Here is a 25,220-nt window from a genome sequence, read left to right as displayed (position 1 = left end):
CCTGCCGTTGCTTCCTGCAAAAGTTTTAATCGTCTTCTCTGTGATGAATCATGTACCACTCATACACACTTACCTGGTGATAAGCGCAAAACACTGAATCACTATATGCAACTTCTGATCGCTTGTCGGCAGTCTTCGATAAACTGTACAAGACTGTGTAGTCTTGTGACACTTATGGTTTTTTCCCCACCTCATTCCTAGGTGGAGCCAAGTGCTATTATCGAAAGTGTAAAGGCAAAAATCCAGGACAAGGAAGGTGAGTTCTGCATGTAAAGAAGTTCACACTGTACTTTCACAGTGAGGCTGTTAACGAGACTTGGGGTGCTCAAAAACATTACATTTCTTGCGATTTTCTGGTAAGAGTATGCCATCGACCATAGTCACATAATTAGGGAATGTTGGGTATGTTAGGGACAATACGCAGACAAATTTTGAATGGTGTATGTCTCAATTACGGGTTCAGTGAAAATTTCTAAGCCGTAGCCTTTGGCCTGTTTAAAGAAGTTAGAAGAAACCCTTGAAGATGTGCTCTATATTCTTGAGAGGGTCATAAACTCAAACATTTATTATTTTCAAGAAATGGCTGCTGTATATGTGACATTTAATGAAAGCTTGAAGTGTGGTATGTGTACTTCAAAATAATTGCTAAATAACTGGTCTTCACTAATTAGAAGCATTGCAGACATTTACCGAATCCTTGGTTTTCCCCTATTATCATGTGGCATAAAGGGTTCATAGGTGGTTACTCCGACATCCTCAGTGAATTATACAAGGCACCTTGTTTATCTTTGCTGAATGTAATGATCAGGTAATGGATGATGTGAAGGAAAAATTTGAAGTGTGTGGGTTAATTTGTGGCATTTGCAATGAATTGGATATGCAGGTGTTCTGGTTTTTTACGGGTGTGTCTTACAAGCGGCACAGAATTTAGCTGGTTCCCCTGGCAGAACGACAAGATCATTTCTTGCGAAAATGGGGGGAATCCTACTGCAGATCTCTGCACAAAGTTAGATGCGTGTGGATAAAGTGTAGTTCTTGCGGGAAAACAAAATCTGATCAAGTGTTCAAAAGTGTCATACAGCATACAACCGCTTTCACATAGGCTTGCCAGTGTTCCCTTTTTTACTCTAAGTTTATATTTTGTGAATGCGGGGGCATTGTTAAGTGCATTGTGTGATGAAACTTCACTGTTCCTGGCCTAATTAGGAGTATTGCAAGTAACTACTGCACCCTCTCTTTTTTTTTTTTTCTTGTCCTAAACGGATATGACGCCCAATTTTCTATCATAATCCGCATTGTGTGAGGCAATCCTTGTGTGTTCAAGAACACCTTGGCGAAATTTTAGTGCATTTGAGCCAGCGCTTAATTTGTTATTGAATTTTTTTATATTGCACTCGAGTGGCATAACAGTCAAGCAACACTGGCATGATCGCGAGCCTTGACATCACAGGCTGCATGCTTGCCGGGTGAGCATGTATGTTCCAGTGAAGAGTCGGTGTTTCAGCTGTGCGCACATGCTGGAAGCTTCTGCTTTGTTCAGCTCGCCATTGGAATTTTTCAACTTGCAGTGGCTGAAACAATGCCACCATGGCACCTATGCAGCGCTGCGGTGGGATTGTTTCAAAAGGCAAATGAAGCAAGGAGTGCTCCGTATCGTTGTTCAGTTGCTCCAAGGAGCCCGCCAAGCGTAAAGCTTGGGAGATGAATGTGGGCAGGAATGACTGGCGCTCATCTTGCGCTTTTGGTTTGTTCTTGGAACGCTTCATTCTAGGCAGCTACAGCGATGATGTGCACCTGCTCGCCGAGTTATGGATACATGTCAAAAATCTGAGGCTGCATCCAGGCGCAACACTGACCGTATTTGCGCACCGACCCATCCGGCAGGCAGTGCCCGGCCATACATTAGCCTTGCTATCTTTTTACCGATATCTGGTGCAGTAAAGTAAAGTAAAGGTTCAGCCAAAGCGTACATTGGACTAAATCCTTGTGCTGTGGACACAGGTGTGCGGGATTTTGTTTACATATGCTGCACAAAACTGCAGAGGGGAAAAAAAAGTGGTGGGAACGTGCGGCAGCTTAACAAAATCGTAGTTTTGTTGAGTACAGATCAGAGAGACATGAATGCATGGAATGTGGGCCAGCAAACAATCTACACGCGTAACAATTTGTGCTGTGTGAAGTAGCACCAGCCTTCGTCTTCTGTGAACGGCTGGTAAGCAGCGCTGCACGCATGAAATAACAGTGCAGAAAGGTGTCGGCAGCGCTTCATGCAACGCCAATGTCGCCATCTTATGTTGACCACGTTTACTACGCTTTCTTCGTCCATGGCCTCCAAGATAAAGGCGTGCCAGCTGGCATGTGCGTATCTCCGAGGCCATGTTTCGTCACTGAGCTGGTGGCTATTAAGTCGAAGTCAGAATGCCTCGCATCATCCCTGCTTCTGCTGCTCAATGATTCGTCACTTGCTTCTTTACGCGAAGTTGGCATTGTAGGAGACATGGCACACAATATCTGGAGCAAATACAGCAACAAACGGCAATTATGCTCCGACCTCACGTGGTGCGGTGGTCAATTTTGTAGCAGGCGATGACTCGGTTGTATGCAGCGCATGACGTTACACATGGCTTGGCAATATGGCGGTGGGTGCCGGAGGGCGGGGCTTAGAGCCGGCAAGTTCTAGCTCATATTCGAGCTCACATGTGTAGCCATAATAGACTCCCTACTACAATTTCTCACAACAAATCGCAAAATGGTAGGTGACCTTGTCATACCCCCTTAAAGGCATCATACAAGGTTCGTAGCGGGTTTCCGTGGTGCCTTTGGTGAACTAAACTAAGCGCCATTTTAAACATTTCTTTAATTTGAGACTGATCTTGGGTAATTTGTAGGCCAAGTTCAAGATGCGTTCACTAAGTATAGCATAAACAGTAAATTGATCCTGCTGCCCTGGTTGAACTGCAACAGGAACCACATATGGCATGAAAACAAAGGGGCAGGTGTGTGCACTGTGGCAAGTTTCCTGGTGTATGGACAGCGTACTGCTTTTGTAAGCATTACTCTAAATTATGAATTTCTTGTACCATTCATATAATGACACCATATTAAAATATGTGATTTAATTGCGTGCAGCTCAAGTTCTTATTGCAACTGTACTAAAGAAACAGCTTTGCTGGAAATCTGGTGATTCAGCAAGGTCGCAAAAGTCTTGTTTTGTTTTGTGAGATGTTGCCAGTGCACTGGATGTGAACAGAGTTGTTGGGCAGTGGTCGACTAAAGCAAAGGCAAGTGAGCTCCCTGCATCCTACCAGTAATTTGGAATGCTTGAGGATACAGTAGAAATCCATTTTGTCTACGCTCTGCTCTGGTCATAATACTGTGGCCTTGCAAACACATGGGCAATTAACAAATGCAGTTAGTTGTACAAAGGACAAAAGAGCCCTGATTTAATGTTGTACTCAACTGAAACGATTAATGTAAAAGGTGTGCTTGAAAGGCAACAATATGTACGCAGTGCTGTTGCATAGTTTTTGAGGTCAGCCACATTTCGAGGGCTTTGCCAGTATTGCATTACCAATAATTAATGTTAGATCATATTCAAATCTGTTCATATTCATATCATTACCAAATGTTAGATCGTATGGACTGTGAATTGCACCTTGTGCAGGTAGTGTGCTGGTTCACGCATGACCACCACCTTACGGCCTTTCATCTTGTGTTTGAGGTATGATAAAACGGTACAGGACGGACATTGGTGTTTCACTGGTGCCATATTAGCTCTGTGTCAAAACCTTCCAATAGGGCCACCGAGGTTAAAAGTAGTCCTTGTAGAAGGAACTTCAGCCATCGGCTTTCGACTCCTCCTTTGTAGTTCCTTTTTTCACACAGCAGCAGGGATAATGCCCGAATTGTGACGCATGGAGCTTGAGATGTGAAGTGTGCAGCCCATCTGATTCCGCGCAGGCATTCCACCCGACCAGCAGCGTCTGATCTTTGCTGGCAAGCAGCTTGAGGATGGCCCCATGCTGTCTGACTGCAACGTCCAGAAAGAGTAGACACTGCACTTGGTGCTGTTGCTGTGCAGTGGAGCCAAGCAAAGCACAAGAACAAGATGCACGTGATGAAAGTCTAGTTGGCTGTGCTGAAATTATGCAAGGTGAGCACGTCGCAGCATCTTGCATGAATGCTTCGTTTGTGCTAGGAATACAAGTCTTCTGGAGTGCCCATCAAAGTACGTCGGGAGAAAGAAACCATTCACAAATTCCTGTGTGGCTTGCCAACTTTTAAAGGAAAATCTAAAATATGCCAACTGGTGGGATGAGCTGCTTGATAAGTATTCGGGTGTGTTACAAAACTTGGAAAAGCCAAGGAAGGAGGGTATAGAAATGTCAGAATAAACTACTTTCATCAGCCACTGATTAACTGTGTAAATTACTTTCATCAGACACTGATTGGCTGAGCCCAGTTGGCAAAACACTGGTCGCTCCAGATGCCATGTGCTGCAAAAGGTGAAAGCATCCCTTGAGGTGATCAGCTAGGAACAAAACCTCCAGGTGGCACAGTATAACAAACCACGTTAACTCCTTCCATCAATCTTGAATTCAAACCAAGCTTATCCAAATTTCTTTTACCACAGTATTACGAAGGAAGTCTCCTTCGCCATCTGTTCGCTGTAGGGAAACAGCATCTGCACTTGGTCAAGATTGTGGGCAGCATGTACAGATTTTCTCGCTATATTATTGCCTAGAGGAAAATGTGGTGCCACTGTCTAAAGGGGTTGTCTAACGGACGCTGTGCCGTCATGGGAATAGTGGTATGTGGGTGTGCGAGGCTTGTGTTCGCTGGTGTTGTATGAGGCTTCGTCTAAAACGTGGATACGGCTACACTGATAACGCATTCTTGTAATAAAATCTTCAGAAAAGGTTTTCATGCACCCGTTTTATAACTCTTTCAGTGACGTTTCCTCACCTGCAGTGCATAATCAAGTGAAGAAAAATGAGAACAGATCACAAACTGTTCCAGAGAGAGCGCGAATCTTGTCTGTTCTCCAACTTTAGGGGCCTGCTGACACTTCTTAAGTTTGATATAATTTTACATGCACTCGCAAGTCTTCATAATTAAACAAAATGTTTTTTATAATAATTTAAAACCCCTTTTTTACATGCTGTTTTGGTTGGAAACAAATCATTGGGACAGGCAGAATGGTGCTAGCCAGGCACTTCAAGACGTCCTGCTCTCCAAAATCGATGCCAATCCGAAGTCACAATGTGCCAGCGTTTCCACGCATACCACGGAGCAGCAACTCCAGATTTCCCTCTAGGTAATATTGTGAGAAGCTCTATGCTGGGTACGATTGGGTTGCTGTCTTTAGGTTACATGCATGCTCTGTAGGGCATTCATTCACACGTCTCTTCTGGGCAACATAGACGCATCCACAGGTGTAGGGAATCCTGTACACCACCACACACATGCATAGCAAATACCGTATTTACCCGCGTATAACCCGCCCCTGCGTATAACCCGCACCCCTAACTTTGAACTCGGCGGAAAAAAAAAAAAAAAAACTCGCGTATAACCCGCACGTTTACCTGAAAAAAAAAAATGAGCGCTAGAAAGATGCAACTCACACTCAGTGATCATTTCGTTTTCAGAACATTTATTCAAACGACCGCCACCACGTCACTGGTTATCCGATTCTTAATCGACGCCGCTCTCACTACTGCCATCCGAGGCTTCATCGCCACTCTCAAAGACGTAGTCGTCCTCGGAACCATCCAGACTATTACTGATCGCACATTTTTTAAAGCTTTTGCGCACCAAATCGGCCGGTATCGCTTTCCACGCATCCACGATCCACTGGCACAGCAATGGAATCTCAGGCCTTCGCACGCGTCCCGTCGGTGTGAGGGCGTACATGCCGTCGGCCATCCACTGGGCATACAGCCGCTTCACGTGTGCCTTGAACGGCTTGTTCAGGCACACGTCGAGTGGCTGTAGCATGGACGTCATGCCGCCAGGTATTATGACGAGGTCGGTGCTGGTCTCGGCAAGGCGAGCCTTCACCGCATCAGTGCAGTGGCCTCTGAAGGAATCTAGTACGAGCATCGACCGGCGTGCCAGCAAGGCACCTGGTCTTCGCTCCCAGATTAATCGAAGCCAGTCACCGACTAGGCCACTGTTCATCCACGAATTTTCTTCCGCACGCACAACGATTCCTGGGGGCAGTGGAATGCTAGGTAGCGTCTTGCGTTTGAAAATCACATACGGGCGCAGTTTCGTGCCGTCAGCCAAAGCGCATAGCATGACTGTGCAGCGCAGCTTGGCATTTCCGCCGGTCAGCACGCTGACTGATTTGGAGCCCTTTTTTTCCATGGTCGTGTCCATCGGCATCTCAAAGTACACAGGTGTTTGATCAGCATTTCCCACCTGAGACAGCAAATAGCTGTGCTCCTTCCGAAGTGCGATCACATATCGTTGAAAGTTCAACAACTTTTCCTCGTAGGCTTCAGGAAGCCGCTGGCACATGGTTGTTCGCCGCCGCATAGAAAATCCATGTCTTCGCATGAAGCGCTGAAGCCATCCACGGCTTGCACGAAACTCACGTGGAATGTTCAATTCCCGGGCCAACTTCAGGGCTTCCATTTGCGCCATCTCAGTCGAAACAGCGTGGCCACGACTTCTCTGCTCCTCAATGAACTTCGCAAGCTGCGTCTCGAGGTGGGGGTACGCGCCAGTCTTCGGACCCCGAAACGCTCGCCTGTTCCGGTTCGTTGCTTCGAGACTCTCTTTTTTCTTCCTCCAGTCGCGAATGCACGACTCGTCGACGTCATGCTGTCTTGCAGCAGCTCTGTTGCCGATTTCTTCGGCAGCGGCTATAATCTTTAGCTTCTCTTTCGCTGTGAAACACTGCCGTCGAGTCGCACTCATGATGCCAAAACAAAGCAGGCAAACAGTGCAAACTGGGGTAAGTACACTAAACAGCGCCTAACGCGAGGCTCAACAATGCTGGCCTTTCGTTGGCCCTTCATCGGCTTGACAAGCGTCGATGACGATGGGGATGGCGAACTACACGGGGAGGCCGCCGCACATTGCGGTGAAGCCGACCCCCCCCCCCCTCCCAAGGAAAAAATTCGCAGATAACCCGCACCCCCACTTTTTAAACGCGTTTTTTCACATTTTGGTGCGGGTTATACGCGAATAAATACGGTACTTGGTCTGGTCGTACAGGCCACATGTGCACTCTTGCCACCTTGTAGGCATCTGTGTACGTTCGCACAAACCTGGTTTAACTTGTTCTTTCTCGGGAAACTACATTTTTTAAATAAGACAACTTAGCTGTCGTACTACCTTTAGTATATTGAATCCACAGGTCTGGGCTGCCTCCTTTTTCATTCTACCTTCATGTCTTCTAGAAGCTTCTGTAGGTTCACTATTACCCGCTAGGGATACCCTGCTTGCTTGAGCCTCGGCACCTGTTCCGCCATGTCTGAATTCATCTGGTGCATGCACAACTTGGTCAAAGCAGCTAGAAGGCACAAGCTAGCTGCACAGTTCTTCACGAGGTTTGTGTGCGCAGAACGGCGGCTTAACAATGTTTTCGTAGATCTGGGAATTGCAGCTGGCCATCTTCGGAAGTTTTGTGGGGGAACTTCAGGGCATTGGGGTCCTTGCTCTCTGAAGTCTTCGCAGACTTCTCACATAGCAGCTGCTGTGTGTTTTTTGTCAGTGAACACTGGGCAGTCATTGGTGCACCTGAATATTTCTTTGACGACTCCATTGAGAGAGCTTTGAATGCTTCAGTCTACTTCGGCCCAGCAAATGCTGCTGAGGACAGGGGTGATTGTAGAGACTATGCAGACTCCTAACTGCTGTATACAGCATTTGGTCCCATCCTGTACTTGTTGATTGAAGAGAGCACTCTAGAAGTTCTACAAAAGCCTCCATTAGAATCCGGAATTTACTTGCAAATTGTAGATTCATCGTCTTTTACTCTTTGCATGAGCTGGGTGTGAGGGAGAGAGGCAGGGAGTAGTAAAGGTCCTCAACATATTTGCTGAAGGCTAGGCACTCCTTATCCTCCTTGAACCAAAGCCATTAACTTGGTTATTAATGTTCAAGTATTCAAGATGCTTCTGCAAATAATTTATCATGATCCTTTGCCACGTCCTGTCCTCTGAAACTATTGTATGAAGAGGCACAGATGTGTTGGGACGCGAGTATGCACGGAGTAGAGAGAAGTTTGGTGGCATGAATCCCAACTGTCAACTGGTTTTATTTTTCTTTTGCTTCAGCCCGCCTTGACACTGCTCACCCTTCCCTCTCCTCATTATCGGTTGAGCGTCGCGGGGTGTGGGGGAGAGAAAAACTGGAGAAAATGCGCGACACACAAGGTCCTCTGGTATGCTGGCCCATGCGCCCAAAATCCACTTGCATTGCTCGACTGGCAAAGCATGCTTCAGCCGCCTGGTCAGTGTCACTGCGGGCTCACCTGAGCGCATTCAATCTGCATAACACCGCTTGACCGCATCCTTGAACGGCTTGTTCACGCAAACTTCTAAAGGCTGCAGCTGAGACGCCATCCCACCTGGGATAACAATGAGTTCAGTGCCGGATTCGCGCGACAGATTCTTCACTGAGTCGGCCAAATGGAAACAAAATGCGTCCAGCGCGAGGATGGATGGGAACGACAACAGTGCGCTGGGCCACCTACACCAGACGGACTTTATCCAGTCAAGCACAAGATTCTCGTTCATCCAGCCTTTCTCATGGCACCTCACGACCACATTTTTTTGGCAGCTCCTCACCTTTAGGCACTGTCTTGCGCTTGAAGATGACATAACGCAGGAGCTTGCCTCTGTCCACCGTGCACGACAACATGACGGTAACTCACGTTTTCTCGTTGCCTTTGGGCCGGACATAACCTTGTTTAGAGCCCTTTTCGTGCACGGTGAGGGGCAATGGCATGTCCAGACAGATAAACCAGCATTTTTTCAGCATTGCCAATTTGCCCTAGCTGGAAGTTCATGGACTTGTGCTGGGAAATAATGTGGTGCTGGAAAGCCACAAGCAGCCCTTTGAACGATTTGGGCAGGTTTTGCAAAATCGTAGTTCAGCGGTGTAAGGGAAATCCAGCATGGCACATGTAGCGATAAATCCAGTGCTTGCTCACTTTGAAGGCGGAGCTCTGTAGCCCTTTTTCTCTTGCAAGCGCCTTAGCTTTTGCCTGCATAAGCTCCATGCTCACAGCTAGATGCGCGGCTCGCTATTGACGTACGAACTCCGTCAGGGTGAGTTCGATTTCTGGGAATGTCCCACCTTTCAGGCCGCGAAAGCTTCTTTGTGTTCCACTGCAGGTGAAGAGGGCTTCCTTCTGTCGACACCACCCACGAATGCTTCTCTCATTGACGCCAAACTGCCTCCCGGCTGCACTGTTTGCGATGTCCTGTGCGGCTAAAATACCCTTTCTCTTGGAAACAGCCGAGTACTGTTTTCATGGTCTGGACATCTTGGTCCCTCAATGCGGAATAAAAAAGATGCCCTTCGCAAAGCGTGGTTTGCATGTGTGCTGCCAAGGTGCGCACTCAACAACAAACGACACTGTAGTCATGCAGCAATAACGAAACCAAAACTTCTAGCCCAAATTTGTGACTGAAATTGTTGTTCAGATCCACATATAGTGCGAGGCAAAAATTTGGGACGCTAAATATAGGAAAAAACCTCGTATTACACGCGGGTTTTTATGGTATGTTGCGTGAGCACCTCTGGAGATGACTCTCCAGCGGGAGACACTGGTGAAGGCGGGGGCCTCTTTGGCAGAGACACAGCAGTGTGGTCATTGTCCATGTGTGCCGGCTTGATGCAGTGAAGCGAGACAACCTCTTAGCGGCTGCATCTATCGATGATGACATGCTTGTCCCCACGGCGGAGGACCTTAAATGGCCCATATGTGGGGGTTGAAGAGGCCACTGAACGGTGTCATGTCACGCGGCGTCGTGTTGCGCAAACACGTATGGGCATGATGTGAGCCGCGGGGGCGCAGCACGAAGTTTGCTCATTATATCGCAATAAACGAAGTGCGTAACCTCTGGAAGTCATAGGTGTCTCGTCTGAGCCATGCACAAAGAACTTCCCTGGCAGTCTGAGTGTCGTGCGATAGACCAACTCGGCGGCGCTGCAGCCAATGATTTCTTTTAGATGGACCGTATTCCCAAAAGGACAAGTGGTTGTGTCACCGCCCAGTTGTGTTCTTCGGTTGCTGTGAGCATTGTCTTAAGCTGACGTTGAAAGTGCTCCCCCATGCCATTGCTCATGGGGTGGTATGCTGTTTTACATATGGGAGAGGCAGCAATGAGCTGAGCGATGCCAGTGAAGAGGGCCTATTCGAACTGCCGGCCGCCATCCATTGTGATCGGGGAAGGCACCCCGAAGCAGGCAACCCAATGGTACAGAAGGCACTGGCAACCATTTCAGCTGTGATGCCCGCCATAGGGATGGCCTCCGCCCAAAGGGTGAATCTATCCACGCATGTCAGCAGATAAGCCTGGCAGTGGCAGGGTGGTAGTGGGCCAGCAATGTCCAGATGAATATGATCGTATCGAGAGTCCGGGTTTGGGAGTGCTCCCAGTGCTGCCAAGGTGTGTCATTGTATTTTGGAATGCCGGCAGGCTACGCATTCACGTGCCCAACGCCAAACGTCGCGATTAAGGCTTGACCAGACAAACTTTGCTGTCACCAGTCTCTGTGTGGCCCTAATCCCTAGATGAGAGAGCCTGTGCAGAGATCCAAAACATGGCAACGAAGGCTGGAAAGCTTAAGTGGGCGAGCTTTGCCGCTACTTGTGTCGCAGCACATTCTGTCTTGGGATCCGACAATTGACAGCCACTGTAGCTTTGGGGCAGTGGTTGCGATCAACGAGTTCTTCAGCCCGTCGTCTTCACGTTGAGCTGTTGCCAAAGGGGCGGAATCAGCTTGCTGTATGGACACAATGGTATTTACAGTCGCTGACTGATTTTTCGGACTCCAAAAATTCGAGCATGCTCGATTATTCGCTTTGCTTCATGGCACCGCCATTCTCCCCATAGACCATAATGTATAACAAGTGCCGAAAGTTCGGACACCTTGCAACCTCTCGTCTGATTTTTTGGACACTCCTTAAGCCAACTCGATCGAGAGCACCATGCACCGACTCTGACCGGTGCATGGTTCGACTTGCTGAACGCCATTTTTGTTTTGAACGGAGCCTCCTTGCTGCCCCACAAATTGGCACTACTGGAAATCCCCGCTCATCATCATCGTTTCTGCCTGGTTCGATAGAGTTGCTACAGCAGTTCCGGTCTCAGCTTAGTAAGCCATGTCAAGACAATCCAGCAGCTGATTTGTTTGTCTTTTTGTGGACGACGCTGCAAGTAGGCCACTTTTTTCGTTTGTGCGACTGGTGTCGGCGTGACGGTTTGGTAGTGTTTGCTTTGTGTGCTATGTCGAGGTTGCGGTGATCAAACGTGGCATACGGGAACATCGCGTCAAGTATCTAATGGCGCCGACAGTGCCCGTGCAGACTGCGCTGGGGCATGCCGGCAAGCGGGTGCCGGGAGGCCTAGGATTTATCGCTTTCCGATGGGCTCCCTACTGATGCCGAAAATGTTCTGCAGAGACCTGCGCAGTGGTTGCATTGCGATTCCGGACACCGTCTCATTTGCCAGATTCACAGGTGCTGATACTGCTGTACTGACATGCACAGAACTCGACGACGGCGAGATCATTCGTCAGGTTTCTGCTGCACCGCCGGACGATGACTCAGAGTCTGAGTATGATGCACCATTGCTACACTGCCGTCGCATGCGGAGCGTTTACAAGCAGTGACTGTGCTTTCAGCCGCCTATAGTGACCATACGACCCTCTCCGAGATTCAGGCTTATCTGATTGCGCGTAAACAGAACCGCGTGCAACGGCGCATTCACGATTTTTTCAAGCATACTGCCGAGCCCAAATAAGTGCGTGGAAATGAAGGATTTCTTTTTTTTTTCTTAATCTGCTTTCTCGGACACCTGTTTATTCGGACATTTCCGCAGTCCCTGTGAGGTCCGAATAAACGGTCGGCGACTGTAGTAGATAATGCTGGGAGTGCAGCATGCCTTGCCACTCTATGCATTCCATGGTCGCCTTCGTTGCTTGCCAAACGCATGAGCCTTGTTGAGACAATCTCCAGATATTTGGGCAGCGAAAGGAAGTTGTTCAGTCAAACAACGTAGTCGTGAAGCAAGCAGCTGGATGAAAATGAAACAGCGTAGCAATCAAACAGACGCCAAGAAGCTCAGCTGGCAATGTGAGTGCCAAGAAAAACAAAAGTGCCAGGCCAGTATGAGGTGAGTGTGCACTCTGGTCGATCACTCTGGCTTGAAGATGACCTTCAGAACTGGCATGACGGCGTCCGTTCATCTCCACTGCACACAATGAAAACAGCATCGAAACAAGCCCAAGATGGTGCCTCCCATTCGCAGCATTTGTACTGTGCTTACACAAATTGTAAGTCGACCCCCCCATATCGCCTGAAAGGAAAAAAAGAAAGGAGAGCATACCCAAGGGTGCATTTGATAACGAAAATTTATTAGTAGCTGACATGGTCACTGGACTACTCATCTTCGCTAGTGCTGCCATCGTCATCGTTGCTACGCTCCCACAGCGCGTTGTTGTCCCGCGAAATTTCACATTTGGCAAACGACCGCACCATGACATATTGTGGAACAGCAGCCAACGCCGAATGCACCCAACCACACGCAGCCGTCAGGGAGGCTCTTTTGACAGGTCTGGTTGGCGTAATTTCGCGGTCTTCTGCCGCCAGCCACTCGTACTCACGACGGAGTAGCTCCTTAAATGATGAAGATTCGGGCTTGTTTCATGACCATGTCACACTTCAGTGGCAGGGACGAATCACACATTTCAGCGACGTACGACGCAAGCTTAGCCTATAGCTCTGGAAAGCGTCCAGACTTCGGCACATGAGAAATTCCTCACTTGCCATCACAGGTGAAAATTCCGCTTCGCTGCAGTCGCCACTCACGCATTACCCGTTCAGAAACCTCAAACTTGCGGCCCTCTGCGCAATGATTCTTTCCTTTGGTGTAAAGGATGACAGCCCTCTTGAACACTGCTGTGAACGAGTGCTGAATGATTAGTGGGTCTGGAGCACTCATGATGACTGAGGAAGCATAGAAGTAGCACGTAGCCAGCAGTCAAGTGGAACGCGTCAAACCAATGCTTCTCATCAAACTGTAGAGGAAGCTAAGCGCAACAGGAAGAGAGAAACCCTGCGAGTGGTGTCTGCTCTTCCATGAACTACCGATGCTCCCCGCAAGCGCCGCCGTTCTGAGGGTCCGCCGTGAATGGAACAGCGGTACTTCCATCAAATATCGACACCCCCCATGAGTTTTGCGTGCACTGTAAAACTCTCACAAATGTTAAAAAACCCTTCTGAAAAGCGAACAAACACGCGGGATAGCGAAAAGCTACGGGTAGGGCCATAGAGCAAACATAAAATTGTAACTACGTTGTAGCTCCCGTTGGTTTTGCTTTTCTTGGCGGTGCCACGTTTCGGTTTCGATTGTAAGTCGACACCTCTCAGTTCATATTTTCAAATTTTAAGAAAGTGGTTGACTTACAATCGTGTAAATACGGTATGTGCTTGAAAGGCAACCACTATGTATGCAATGCTGTTGTACAGTTCTTGAGGCTCAGACACATTTCTAGGCCTTTGCCAGCATTGCGATAACAATTGTTTTAAATGTTTCCAAAAACTGCTTACATGCCTTCTTCGCACAATGTTGGATCATATGGACTCTGATTGATTTGCACCTTGTGCAGGCAGTGTGCTGGTTCATGCATAATCACCACCTTAGGGCCTTTCATCTTGTATTTGAGGTATGATAAAATGGTACAGGACGGACATTGGTGTTTCACTGGTGGCATATTAGCTCTGTGTCGAAACCTTCCAATAGGTCCACCAAGGTTAAAAGCAGTCCTTGTAGAAGGAACTTCAGCCGTCGGCTTTCGACTCTTCCTTTGTAGTTAGTACCTTTTTTCACTCAGCAGCAGGGATAATGCCCGAATTGTGACGCATGGAGTGTGAGATGTGAAGTCTGCAGCCCATCCGATTTTGCGCAGGCATCCCACCCGACCAGCAGCGTCGGGTCTTCACTGGCAAGCAGCTTGAGGATGGCCGCATGCTGTCTGACTGCAACGTCCAGAAAGACTAGACACTGCACTTGGTGCTGTTGCTGTGCAGTGGAGCCAAGCAAAGCACAAGAACAAGAAGCATGTGACGAAAGTCTAGCTGGCTGTGCTGAAATTCTGCAAGGTGAGCATGTCACAGCATCTTGCATGAATTCTTCGTTTGTGCTAGGAATACAAGTCTTATGGAGTGCCCATCGAAGTATGTCGGGAGAAAGAAACCATTCACAAATTCCTGTGTGGCTTGCTGACTTTTAAAGGAAAACCTAAAATCTGCCAACTGTTTGGATAAGCTCTTTGATATGTATTCGGGTGTGTTCCAAAACTTGGAAAAGCCAAGGAGTGAGGGCATAGAAATGCCACAATAAACTACTTTCATCAGCCACTGATTAACTGTGTAAACTACTTTCATCAGACACTGATTGGCTGAGCCCAGTTGGCAAAACACTGGTCGCTCCAGATGCCACGTGGTGCAAAAGATGAAAGCATCCCTCGAGGTGATCAGCTAGGAACAAAACCTCCAGGTGGCACAGTATAACAAACCGCGTTAACTCCTTCCATCAATCTTGAATTCAAACCAAGCTTATCCAAATTTCTTTTACCACAGTATTACGAAGAAAGTTTCCTTCGCCAGCTGTTCGCTGTAGCGAAACAGCATCTGTGCTTGGTCAAGATTGTGGGCAGATGTTGCTAGATACCATAGATTTTCTCACTATATTATCGCCTAGAGGGAAATCTGCCACCACCGTTTACAGGAGTTGTCTAACGGACGCTGTGCCGTCATGGGAATGGTGGTATGTGGATGTGCGAGGCTTGTGTTCGTTGTTGTTGTATGAGGCTTCGTCTAAAACATGGATATGGCTACACTGATAACGCATTTCTGTAATAAAATCTTCATGAAAGGTCCTCTTTACGTTTACTCACCTGCAGTGCATAATCAAGTAAAGAAAAATCAAAACAGATCACAAACTGTTCCAGAGCGAGCGCAAATCTTGTCTGTTCTCCAACTTTAGCGGCCTGCTAATACTTTTTATGTTGATATAATTTTGCATGCACTTGCAAGTCTTCATAATTAAAGGGACACTAAAGGTTACCAGAAAGTCAAGTTAAAGTGGTAGAGCAATGCTCTAGAACGTCTAAGGCGTCAATCTAATCGCGAACAGAGCTTTAGTAACCGAGAAATTGAGGTAAATACATGACACGATTTGAGACTCCTCAGCGACATTCCGGTACTAGCCCGATGACGAAAGCACTCTTCATAATTTGTGTTACTAATACTCAACTACTCGTATTAAAAATATCATTTCATTCGATTATAAGACGGAAGAAAATGCTACTTGTCTACGTCTATTCGATTCTAAGAAAAAATAACATTTTGACGTTACCCTTCAGTAGTATGGGTGGTCGAAAGGTTTCGTTTTCGCTCAACTCTGCGCCGCGCACGCTTTGGAGTTTCAGTAGTTTCGTTATCGCTCCGTGCTGTGCGGGTTCTGCTGGCTCGTGAAACTTTAATTTCGAACAAGCAGTGAGAATGCCACGTCCTTGTGATGTCGTGGGAACCCTCGTTGCTTTCCCGCTCCGGAGAGCCGGTGTCGAGGCCGCCGTCGCGGTACGCAACGACGCCGGCAGCGCGAGCCCTCAGCAGCAGGTCACGCTCGTCAGTGCTCAAATCGCTGAAGTTGAGCCCAGCATCGCGAGCCAATCTGTCGTTGTCAGGGTCCATTGTGACGAGCGTCGAAGTTTGCGTCATCGAATAAAGTACCAGCTTATGGTCGCGCGCTTCTCCTTCCGCTAGCCACCATACTCCCGCTTTCGCTCTGCCGTTGGCTCTGTCTTGGCTCTGTTTCTGGCCGCGAGTTTGCGTTTTGCGCAGAAAAGCCGTAGCGCCGTTTGCGGATGCCGTTCTACTCACCGATGGCGCAACGTCACTATGAGACCATGATGTCAGTACTCCTTGATTGGAGGGCGGGCGATTTGAACTGTGCTAGACGTACGCGGACGCTTCAGAACGCATTTTCTCTTAAAATAAGTCTCTCCTTGGCACGAAACAAGCCTTTCGAGGTTTCTGGGATGGTATTTCAACAGTCCACGTTCACTTAATAGTAACCTTTAGTGTCCCTTTAAACAAAACATCTCTTATAATAAATTTCAAACCCCTTATTTTACATGCTGTTTTTGTATGAAACGAATCATTGTGGCAGATGGAACGGTGCTAGCCAGGCACTTCAAGACATCCTGCTCTCCAAAAGCGATGTCAATCCGGTCACAATATGCCGGCATTCCCATGCATACCGCAGAGCAGCAACGTCAGATTTCCCTCTAGGTAATAAAGCCAGAATCTCTATGCTAGATACGATTGGGTTGCTGTCTTTAGGTTGTGTGCGTGCTCTGTAGGGCACTCATTCACACGTCTTCTACTCTGGGCAACGTAGACGCGTCCGCAGGTTTAGGGAATCCTGTACACCACCACACACATGCATGGCAAATACTTGGTGCGGCCGTGCAGCCCACGTGTGAGCTGTTGTCACCTTGTAGGCATCTGTCTATGTTCGCACAAACCTGCTCTAACTTGTTCTTTCTCGGGAAAATAATTTTTTAAATAAGACAACTTAGCTGTCGTACTACCTTTAGTATATTGAATCCACAGGTCTGGGCGGCCTCCTTTTTCATTCTACTTTCATGTCTTCTAGAAGCTTCTGTTTGTTCACTATTACCCGCTAAGGATATCCTGCTTGCTTGACCCTCGGTACCTTTTCCACCATGCTTGAATTCTTCTGGTGCACACATGACTTGGTCAAAGCAGCTAGAAGGCACAAGCTAGCTGGGCTGTTCTTCACGAGGTTTGTGTGCGCAGGATGATGTTTTCTTTGATCTGGGTATTGCAGCTCGCCATCATTGAGAGCTTCGTGGGGGAACTTCAGGGCCATGTGCTTGTTCTGTGAAGTCTTCGCGGGCTTCTTGCATAGAAGCTGCTGTGTGTTTTTGGTCAGTGACCACTGGGTAGTCATTGGTGCGCCTGAATATTTTTTTGAAGACTCCATTGAGGGAGCTTTGAATGCTTCAGTCTACTCCTGCCCAACAAATGCTGCCGAGGAAAACGGTGAACGTAGAGACTGCAGACTCCTGACTGCTGTATACAATGTTTGGTCCCTTCCTGTACTCGTTGATTGAAGACAGCACTCTAGAAGTTCTACAAAAGCCTCCATCCGAATACATAATTTACTTGCAAGGGTAGATTCATCGTCTCTTACTCTTTGCTTGAGCTGGGTATGAGGGAGGGAGAGTGTAGTAAAGGTCCTCAACATTGTTGCTGGAGGCCAGGCACTTCTTATCCTCTTTGAGCCGAAGCCATTAACTTGGTCGTTAATGTTCAGATATCCAAGATACTTCTGCAAATAACTTGTCATAATCCTTTGCCACGTCCTGTGCTGCAAAACTATTGTACGAAGAGGCATAGATGTGTTGGGACGCGACTACGCACGGAGGAGAGAGTCAACTGGTTTTATTTTTGTTTTGCTTCAGCCCGCCTTGGCACTGCTCACCTTTCCCTCTCCTCATTATTGGTAGAGCACGGGGGGGGGGAGGTAGAGAGAGAGAGAGAGAGAAAAACGGGTTCGGAAGTGCGCTCGCGGCTCACTCTTGCCTGCACGTTGTGACATGTTTGTGGCTGCTACAGCAGTCCTCCCCTAGTGAGTGGCTGCCTAACAGAGTGATAAAAGGTACAGGCATGTAGGAGCTCTTGAGCACCATCCACTGTGCATATGTCATGTGAGCACCTTGGAGCTGGCTCTGCAGCTGCAGACCCTGGCGAAGGCGGGGGCTCCCTTGGCGGAGACACCGCAGCGTCAGCACTGTCCATGTGTGCTGGCTTGATGCGGTCAAGTGACACAAGCTCTTGGGGGCTGCATCTATCGATGGTGACATGCTTGTCCCCACGGCAGGGGACCTTAAACGGCCCATCATTTGGAGGTTGAAGAGGCCACTGAACGGTGTCGTCACGCGGCGTCGTGTTGCGCAAACGTGTATGGGCATGATGTGAGCCGCGGGGGCGCAGCATGAAGTTTGCTCATTATATCGCAAAACGAAGTGCGTAACCTCTGGAAGTCATGGGTGTCATGTCTGAGCCATGCGCAAAATTTCCCTGCCAGCCTGAGTGTCGTGCGATAGACCAACTTGGCGGCGCTGCAGCCAATGATTTCTTTTAGGTGGATCCTATGCCCAAAAGGACGAGTGGTAGTGCCTCCACTCAGTTGTGTTCTTCGGTTGCTGTGAGTGTTGCTGCCATTGCTCATGGGATGGTATGTCGTTTTACATAAGCGAGAGGCACCAATGAGCTGATTGATGCCACTGAAGAGGGCAGATTCGAACTGCCAGCCGTGGTCCATTTCAGTGCAGTGTCCTTGCTACATGTTCATGGTTATAGGAAATCGTAATTTGGCAAACAGTGGAGCAAAATAAATAGCATCACCTGCTAGATCTGTTCAATATGAACACAACTGTATAAAACTTGTCGCCGAGACTAAATACCAACATTCTAAAAAGCTCCATGAGGCAATGTGTTATTGCAATAAAATGAAACAAATATGCATCTAAAGTTTCACTTTTCCATATATTTGTTTGGTGTTGCACTATAGCACTGTAGATAGCTTCATTATGTAGCCCAGTTCTTCGGCAACTAGTTCATGCCCCATATGCTGGCACAACTCAAGAAGAACAATGAAAAATTTGATCTAGTGTCATGCATGCTAGTCCTTGAGAACAGTGAAAAAGCCACTACCGCCCGCTTCAGATTTCTTTTTCAATTCTTAGATGAACAGCAGTCTCTCATAGTACCTCATGCGTTCTACCCCTCCACTAGTAAAAGTTGCGTCGAGTGTTCATGATCACAAAGCAAGGGGGGCTGGGGGTGGGATGACTCAACAAAACCTGAGTGCTTTGACCCTTACAGGCTCACAACACCTAGACCCGACAACTGACCGGGACTTAAGATAGTCTGTTGCTGGCTTGTACCCCTTGGCAAGCTTACCTTTAGAGCGCAGCTCTCAGACGCCCGTTCCTGGGTAGAGCGCCGGCATAACCGCACGAACTTGCGTGTGCCACTGTTCGCACGTTTGTCGTCGTCTTCCACAACTGGCTCCGATGCCACTCATCGTGATAATGTTGCCATACTGCCCCTCCTGCAAAGGTGCGGACTGCACTAATCCAATGCCAATAGGTGCTGTGATTTCGGTGTGAAATTCTTTGCCTCAGTATATTGCTCGCACCTTCATAGTTGCCATCTTCCACAGCTGGCTGTGATACCGCTCATGATGCCAGCATTCCAATACCGCCCCTCCGTCTGCGAAAGCACTCATGGCACTGGCCAACTGCCAGTCGGTGGAGTGATTCCGGTCTGAAATTCTTTGCCTCAATATGCAGCGAAATGAAAGCCCGTATAAAGCTGTGCTCAAATTTTGCATTAGTGAGTATCGTAATCGTCTGACTTTTTTTCCACACAATATTTCTGTCGGCTGGTCCTTGTTAAACATGTGAAGCCTTCAGCGATCCTTTTCAGGGCCCCGGCTCACCAAACAGGTGCTTGCACTGTAGCTTAGCTTCTCTGCCATTGCTGTGTTGCTCCTGGTTCAACCGGTCAATAGCTTCTGCCACTGCCCGGGACAAAATCGGGTGCGGTATTGTCAACGTTTGACAGCTTGTGGCGTTGCCGTTCAAGTGCCTCAGTTGTGGCTCGAATATTCGCATTCGACAATTTTTTTCTTTGTTGCAACAAGCATTCTTTGCCATTGAGCTGGCTCTTGTGCTTATCATGGTCGCTGTTTTCTGCAGGATCACAGCTGTGGATTTCTACCTGTGGCTTAATGCTGACAGGCACTACATCTAGGTTAGTCGCCAAGTGAACTTGGGCTGGGAAAGCTCCTAGAGTTAATCCCTAAAAAGTGTCAGTATTTCTCCACTCTGACAAGTTCAGCTCGCTGCTGGTATTCTATCACTTACTGTCACAAGGTTGTGGTCGGTGATTATCTGATCCAATTCTTAGTTCCATGTTTGTGATCGGAGCAGTGAGGTCATGATTAATCACTACAGTTCTTACAGAAAGAACATTGTCGTTTTTATGTTGCGGCTTCTAGTTGAGGTTGAATGAATGTGTGTTGTTTGGTGGCGCAAGGGCCAGGTATGGCCAAACAGCGCCACTAAACAAAGTTGAGGTGCTTGCGACAGTGGCATCCTTGTTTCAGTCAGTGAGGCAGATTAGCGTCACATCGGCATACAAAATATAGTGCTGCAGTAAAACAAATTACCTTATGTACACGCATAATGATGCCACTTTTTTTTTCCAGAATAAATCGATGTAAATTTAGGGGTGCGATTATTACACAGGGTAAATTTTGCAAAAAAAAAAATTTCATCCCGCGTTTGCTGCAGTATGACGACAGGTCAACAAACAGGTGGCTGCCGCCATAACATTCCGGGACATGAAAACAAATATGGCAGGCAACGGAGCCAGCCGAACACACCGAACACAATTTTTTTTCTCCTGCGTACATAACCTGCATTGAAAAGTTTCTGCTGTATCAGTAATGAAAAATGTTGTTAATATCTGCAAGTTTGCAGCAATAACATAGCCATGTCCCCTTTGAGAGGACAGGAACAGAGATAGGCGCGCTCAGCTGTTCGTGACAGAAACATACGGCAGGCATGCTGCGAAAACTGCGGCATTTGTCTTCATTACAATCCTAATATGGCACATTTCCACCAAGGTTGGGCAAATATCTTAGCTGTGTTACAAGTGCCGGCGTATGAATAGGGTACACTTCTAACTTAATGCAAATGTGGCTACTGTCCGTGCCGCTTACGATTTGTTGCATGCCCACTAGTGCAGATGAGAGGAATTGAAAGATGCCTTTTTGTTGTTATTGACCACTACCATTACAAAGCCTACAAATAATAAAGCCAAGGCAAGTTTGGTTGTAGATTCCCTTTTTTCTTGGAAGTGCAGAAAGTGGTGAAATAAATGAATTGGGGCATCTGCTTAAGAACCTGTTTTGTGTGTGCGGACCGCTTGGTAAGTCTTGAAGAGTTGTTTGCTTAGCATTCTACAAATGGTAAGCATAATCATCATCAGCTAGACTTGGCACACGGCATATCGCTAGGCCAAGTTCAGTGTGCGATCATTACGCAGGAAAGAATAAAAAAAATCAAAAAATCAAAATGCAGCCGTCGTGGCCAGGATTCGATCCCGCAATCTTGTGCTTATCCATGCAACCTCATAGCCAAGTGAACCACAGCGGGTACCGTATTTACTTGCATAATGATTGCCAGCAATTGCACTGGAACCTTCAACAAGTCGCGTATAAAAGCTGACTCTGCTACTTCTCTTTCAAAATCTTTGCCTCAATATATCGCAAAATGAAATTACGTATAGAGCTGAACTCAAATTTTGCATTGGGGAGTATCGTAATCATTGGTGAATTTTTTAATTTAGTAAAACAAATTGCTAAAAGAAAACTTTGAGAAGTAGCCTGTGTTTCTATATTAAAAATATATATATATTCTATGCTTCACATGTGAAGCCTTCAATGATCCTTTTCATTGTTTTGGTACACCACACAGATGCTCGGACTAGCTAAGCCGTTGCAGTGTTGCTCCTGTTGTAAATGTTTTAAATCTGTTGATGGCTTCCACCACTGCGCTGGACATTGGGCAGTGAGGCCCGTTTATTCTTTGGGACACGATCCCAGAATGTGGCCAGTCTGTGTAATCCTACGTGCTTGCACCATCATGCTCATATGGCCCTGGTAGGTTCTGTGGTGTAAGCTGCAGTGCCGAACGGTCGTCATTGCAAAGAAGTCGGCAAAGGATGTTGCTGCCTCATCTATGCTTAGAAATGGCCTTCATTGCAGAGGCATCCGCCTCGAATGGCGTCATTGAGGTATCGCTAGTCGCCCTCACCAAAAGAAATTCTCTCTTTGTACACAGCTGCAGGTTGAACATGTGAATGAAAGCTTGGCACAGAGCACATATTCTCTGTATTGGTCCACAGCATCACTGCCCAGAAAATTGAGCTTGTGTTTTGTTGTCCACTGCGATGCCGAGCACTTCTTCACGTTGCTGGACACATGCTTTGTGGTCACTACTTCTTCAGCTGAAAGTAAAACAGATCTGGTATGATGCAGCGATTCCTGTTCCTTGATGTTATGCCCTTATTATCATTCGCTCCTCATGGCCAGCTGATCCCATTGCTAACACAGGCGGAACGCCGCTCTGACCGCTGACAAAGCTTGAAAAGGAACAGCGTCAGACGTGGTATCACTGCAAAATCTTAACCCAGTATTGATGCAGTCTGGCCAGCACTCGAGAGATGGGTCGACAGGGTGTCCTTCCTGATGTGACAGGTTGCAGGTCCATACCCGGATCTGGTAGAAGCAACTGGCAGTGCTGGGAGTGCAGCGTGCCTTGCCATTCTATGCATTCCATGGTCGCCTTCGTTGCTTGCCAAACGCAGGAGCCTTGTTGAGACGATCTCCAGAGATTTGGGCAGTGAAAGGAAGTTGGTCAGTCAAACAACGTAGTCATGAAGCAAGGGGCTGGATGAACATGAAACAGCTTAGCAATCAACCGGACGCCAAGAAGCTCGGCTGGCAATGTGAGTGCCAAGAAAAACACAGGTGCCGGGCCAGTATGGTGCACTCTGGTCAATCACTTGCTTGAAAATGACTTTCAGAAAAGGCATGAAAGTGTCCGTTCATCTCCACAGCAAAGTGCACACAAACAGCATCAAAACAAGCCCAAGATGGTGGCTGCCATTCACAGCATCTGTATGTTAAGAGTGCGCAAATATCAAACATATTGGCCTATTTTCAATCATTTCTTATCCACCCATGCATGCATAATGGCAGTTTCAAAAATGTTTTTTCAATTTCGCAGAAATTCTTGCATGTATAAATTTTCAGCTGTAAACATGGCCTGGACTGTCCCTTAAGTTCTTGGAATGTCTCCTGTGTTTATTCATTTATTCAAATACCCTAAAGGCCCCTACGGGCATTACATATGGTTGTTACACTAAATCAAGATTACAGTTCACATTCAAACAGATAATGCATGGTAACATAAAACAGAAACGAAAAACCTGAAGAGCAGCACTTTGAATGCTGTGATAGCCTAAAACAAACCCATCTGCTCAAAGAACATCAAAATAGGGTACCACCTGGATGAGTTCACGGGCTGCTGCACCCCGTCATTAGTTTGAGCTGTGCAACAATGGCGCCCTCGGACTCATGCCATCGTTTCAAAAGATACAGGGTTGGTTCACACGTTTTCTGCACCCTATCAGCTGTCGGTTTTAACTTGATGCAGACGTGCTGTCGAGAGCAAAGGTCTCGAGACCACAGCATCAGCAAAAAAAAAAAATATTAATTTCATCTAGGACAGCCGTGCAGTGTGAAATTTTCTTAATGCATGACGTTGGTCAAACAGGCGCACATAGGCAGTACCACTTGATTTTAGCCTTTGTGCCAAGGTTGCAAAAAAAAAATTTTTTTAGCGCCACCTCTGGTCCCCAAACTTATGCTCTCGGCTGTACAGGATTGTATCTGCAGGCGCAGCACGCGGGCCGGTGAAGTACGCTTGCTGCGCCTAAGTAAGTGCGGGGTATTTTTGCCGCAGAAGCCGATCATAGCTGCGGTTTGGGAACTCTCAAGCTTGTGCACTTCACTCGGACAAAACATAAAGAGCTGCACCGCGTCTGCTCTTCGGCATTTCTTTTAGACTGTCTTATTGTACCTGCACCTCTAAATTAAGCTGCACAATTTATTAACTTCTCGTGCACCGTTGTGAACTGGCTCAGACGGCACAGGTGAATTGATTGTACCAAGTCTGGTAAAAAAAAGAAGCAAGACACAACACACCGGTGTCACATAGAAAAGAAAAAGAAATTGTAGGTGTGCACATTAAAAGCAATGCGAGAGATGATTAGTGCAGATTGAGGCAATGTACGTATTTCAATGCTCTACTGCTTTGCCTTTTGGAGTGTGTGACCAGTGGTTTTTATTGACAATTTTGCAGGTGAACGAGAATGGCAAGATCACTCGCCTGAGGCGAGAGTGTCCCAGCGAGTACTGCGGAGTGGGTGTCATGGCCATGCATGTTGACTGGCAGCACTGTGGCAAGTTCTGCTTGACCTATGTCTACAACAAGCCCAGTGAGGAGTAGACAACGTCGTGGCCGCCCATTGCTGCTTCAAGTAAAATAAAAACCCACACCAAAAACCTTGTGTCGACTTTTTCTGTGCAGTGGCGTTCCGTAAGCCATTGTGCGGGGGATCTGCAATGAGGGAGCATTCTGTAACCCACTCAGTCACTTAATGCTTCATTGGGGCTAGTTTGAATAGCATAATTAGAATACATCACAGCAGAGGTAGGACCAATGACAGAGTTCATGATTGGCATAGTTCACATTCTCCTGGCAGTCATACATTTGTGTGTGAGCTGTTGTATGTTTTATTTGCCCATCTTTCATTTACTGTGCATAGTTGTTAGTGCACTGCTTCACTTACCTTGTGTTGTAATAAATCAGTTGGAAGCTCTTTGTCTGTGCTCGTGTGAGCTCTGCTGTGCTGTGTTCTGTCAGTCGCACGTACTGTGCCATACCTGCAAGAATTAATAGCATAAGTGCAAAGTGTGGCGCATTGTTAAAGCACTATTCCTTGTCCATACTTTGCATTCATCTTGTCCTGTTGGACCCCCTTCAGCGTGTACCATGTGAATGCGGTAAGTATATGCAACTGAGCTTGTGGCTGTACCCTTTGCGAGTGGTGAGTATTATGTTCAAACCGGAAGGGGAATTTTTATTTAATACAGAAAAAAAAATTCTAAAGTGGTCCACCACTTGGAAAGATATCTTCCCATCACCATAGTTTCCAGCAGATTAGTCATCAGCAAACGTATTCAAGTGGCTTGTCTCCATGGCCCACATTAGGAACAGCAGCCACCCGACCCACCGTG

The 25,220-nt window shown here is 47.3% G+C and overlaps 1 pseudogene; it reads left to right on the top strand.

Moving 5' to 3' along the window:
- The window catches only part of LOC142564881 (ribosome biogenesis protein NSA2 homolog), a 35,823-nt pseudogene extending 11,249 nt beyond the window's left edge, over positions 1-24,574 (top strand).
- Positions 24,575-25,220: the final 646 nt, after the last annotated feature.

This window comes from Dermacentor variabilis, chromosome 11 (assembly GCF_050947875.1).
Source record: "Dermacentor variabilis isolate Ectoservices chromosome 11, ASM5094787v1, whole genome shotgun sequence".
In the NCBI taxonomy this organism is placed as follows: Eukaryota; Metazoa; Arthropoda; class Arachnida; order Ixodida; family Ixodidae; genus Dermacentor; species Dermacentor variabilis.
Note: the sequence above shows the minus strand (reverse complement) of the source record. Positions and strands in the feature narration are given on the sequence as shown.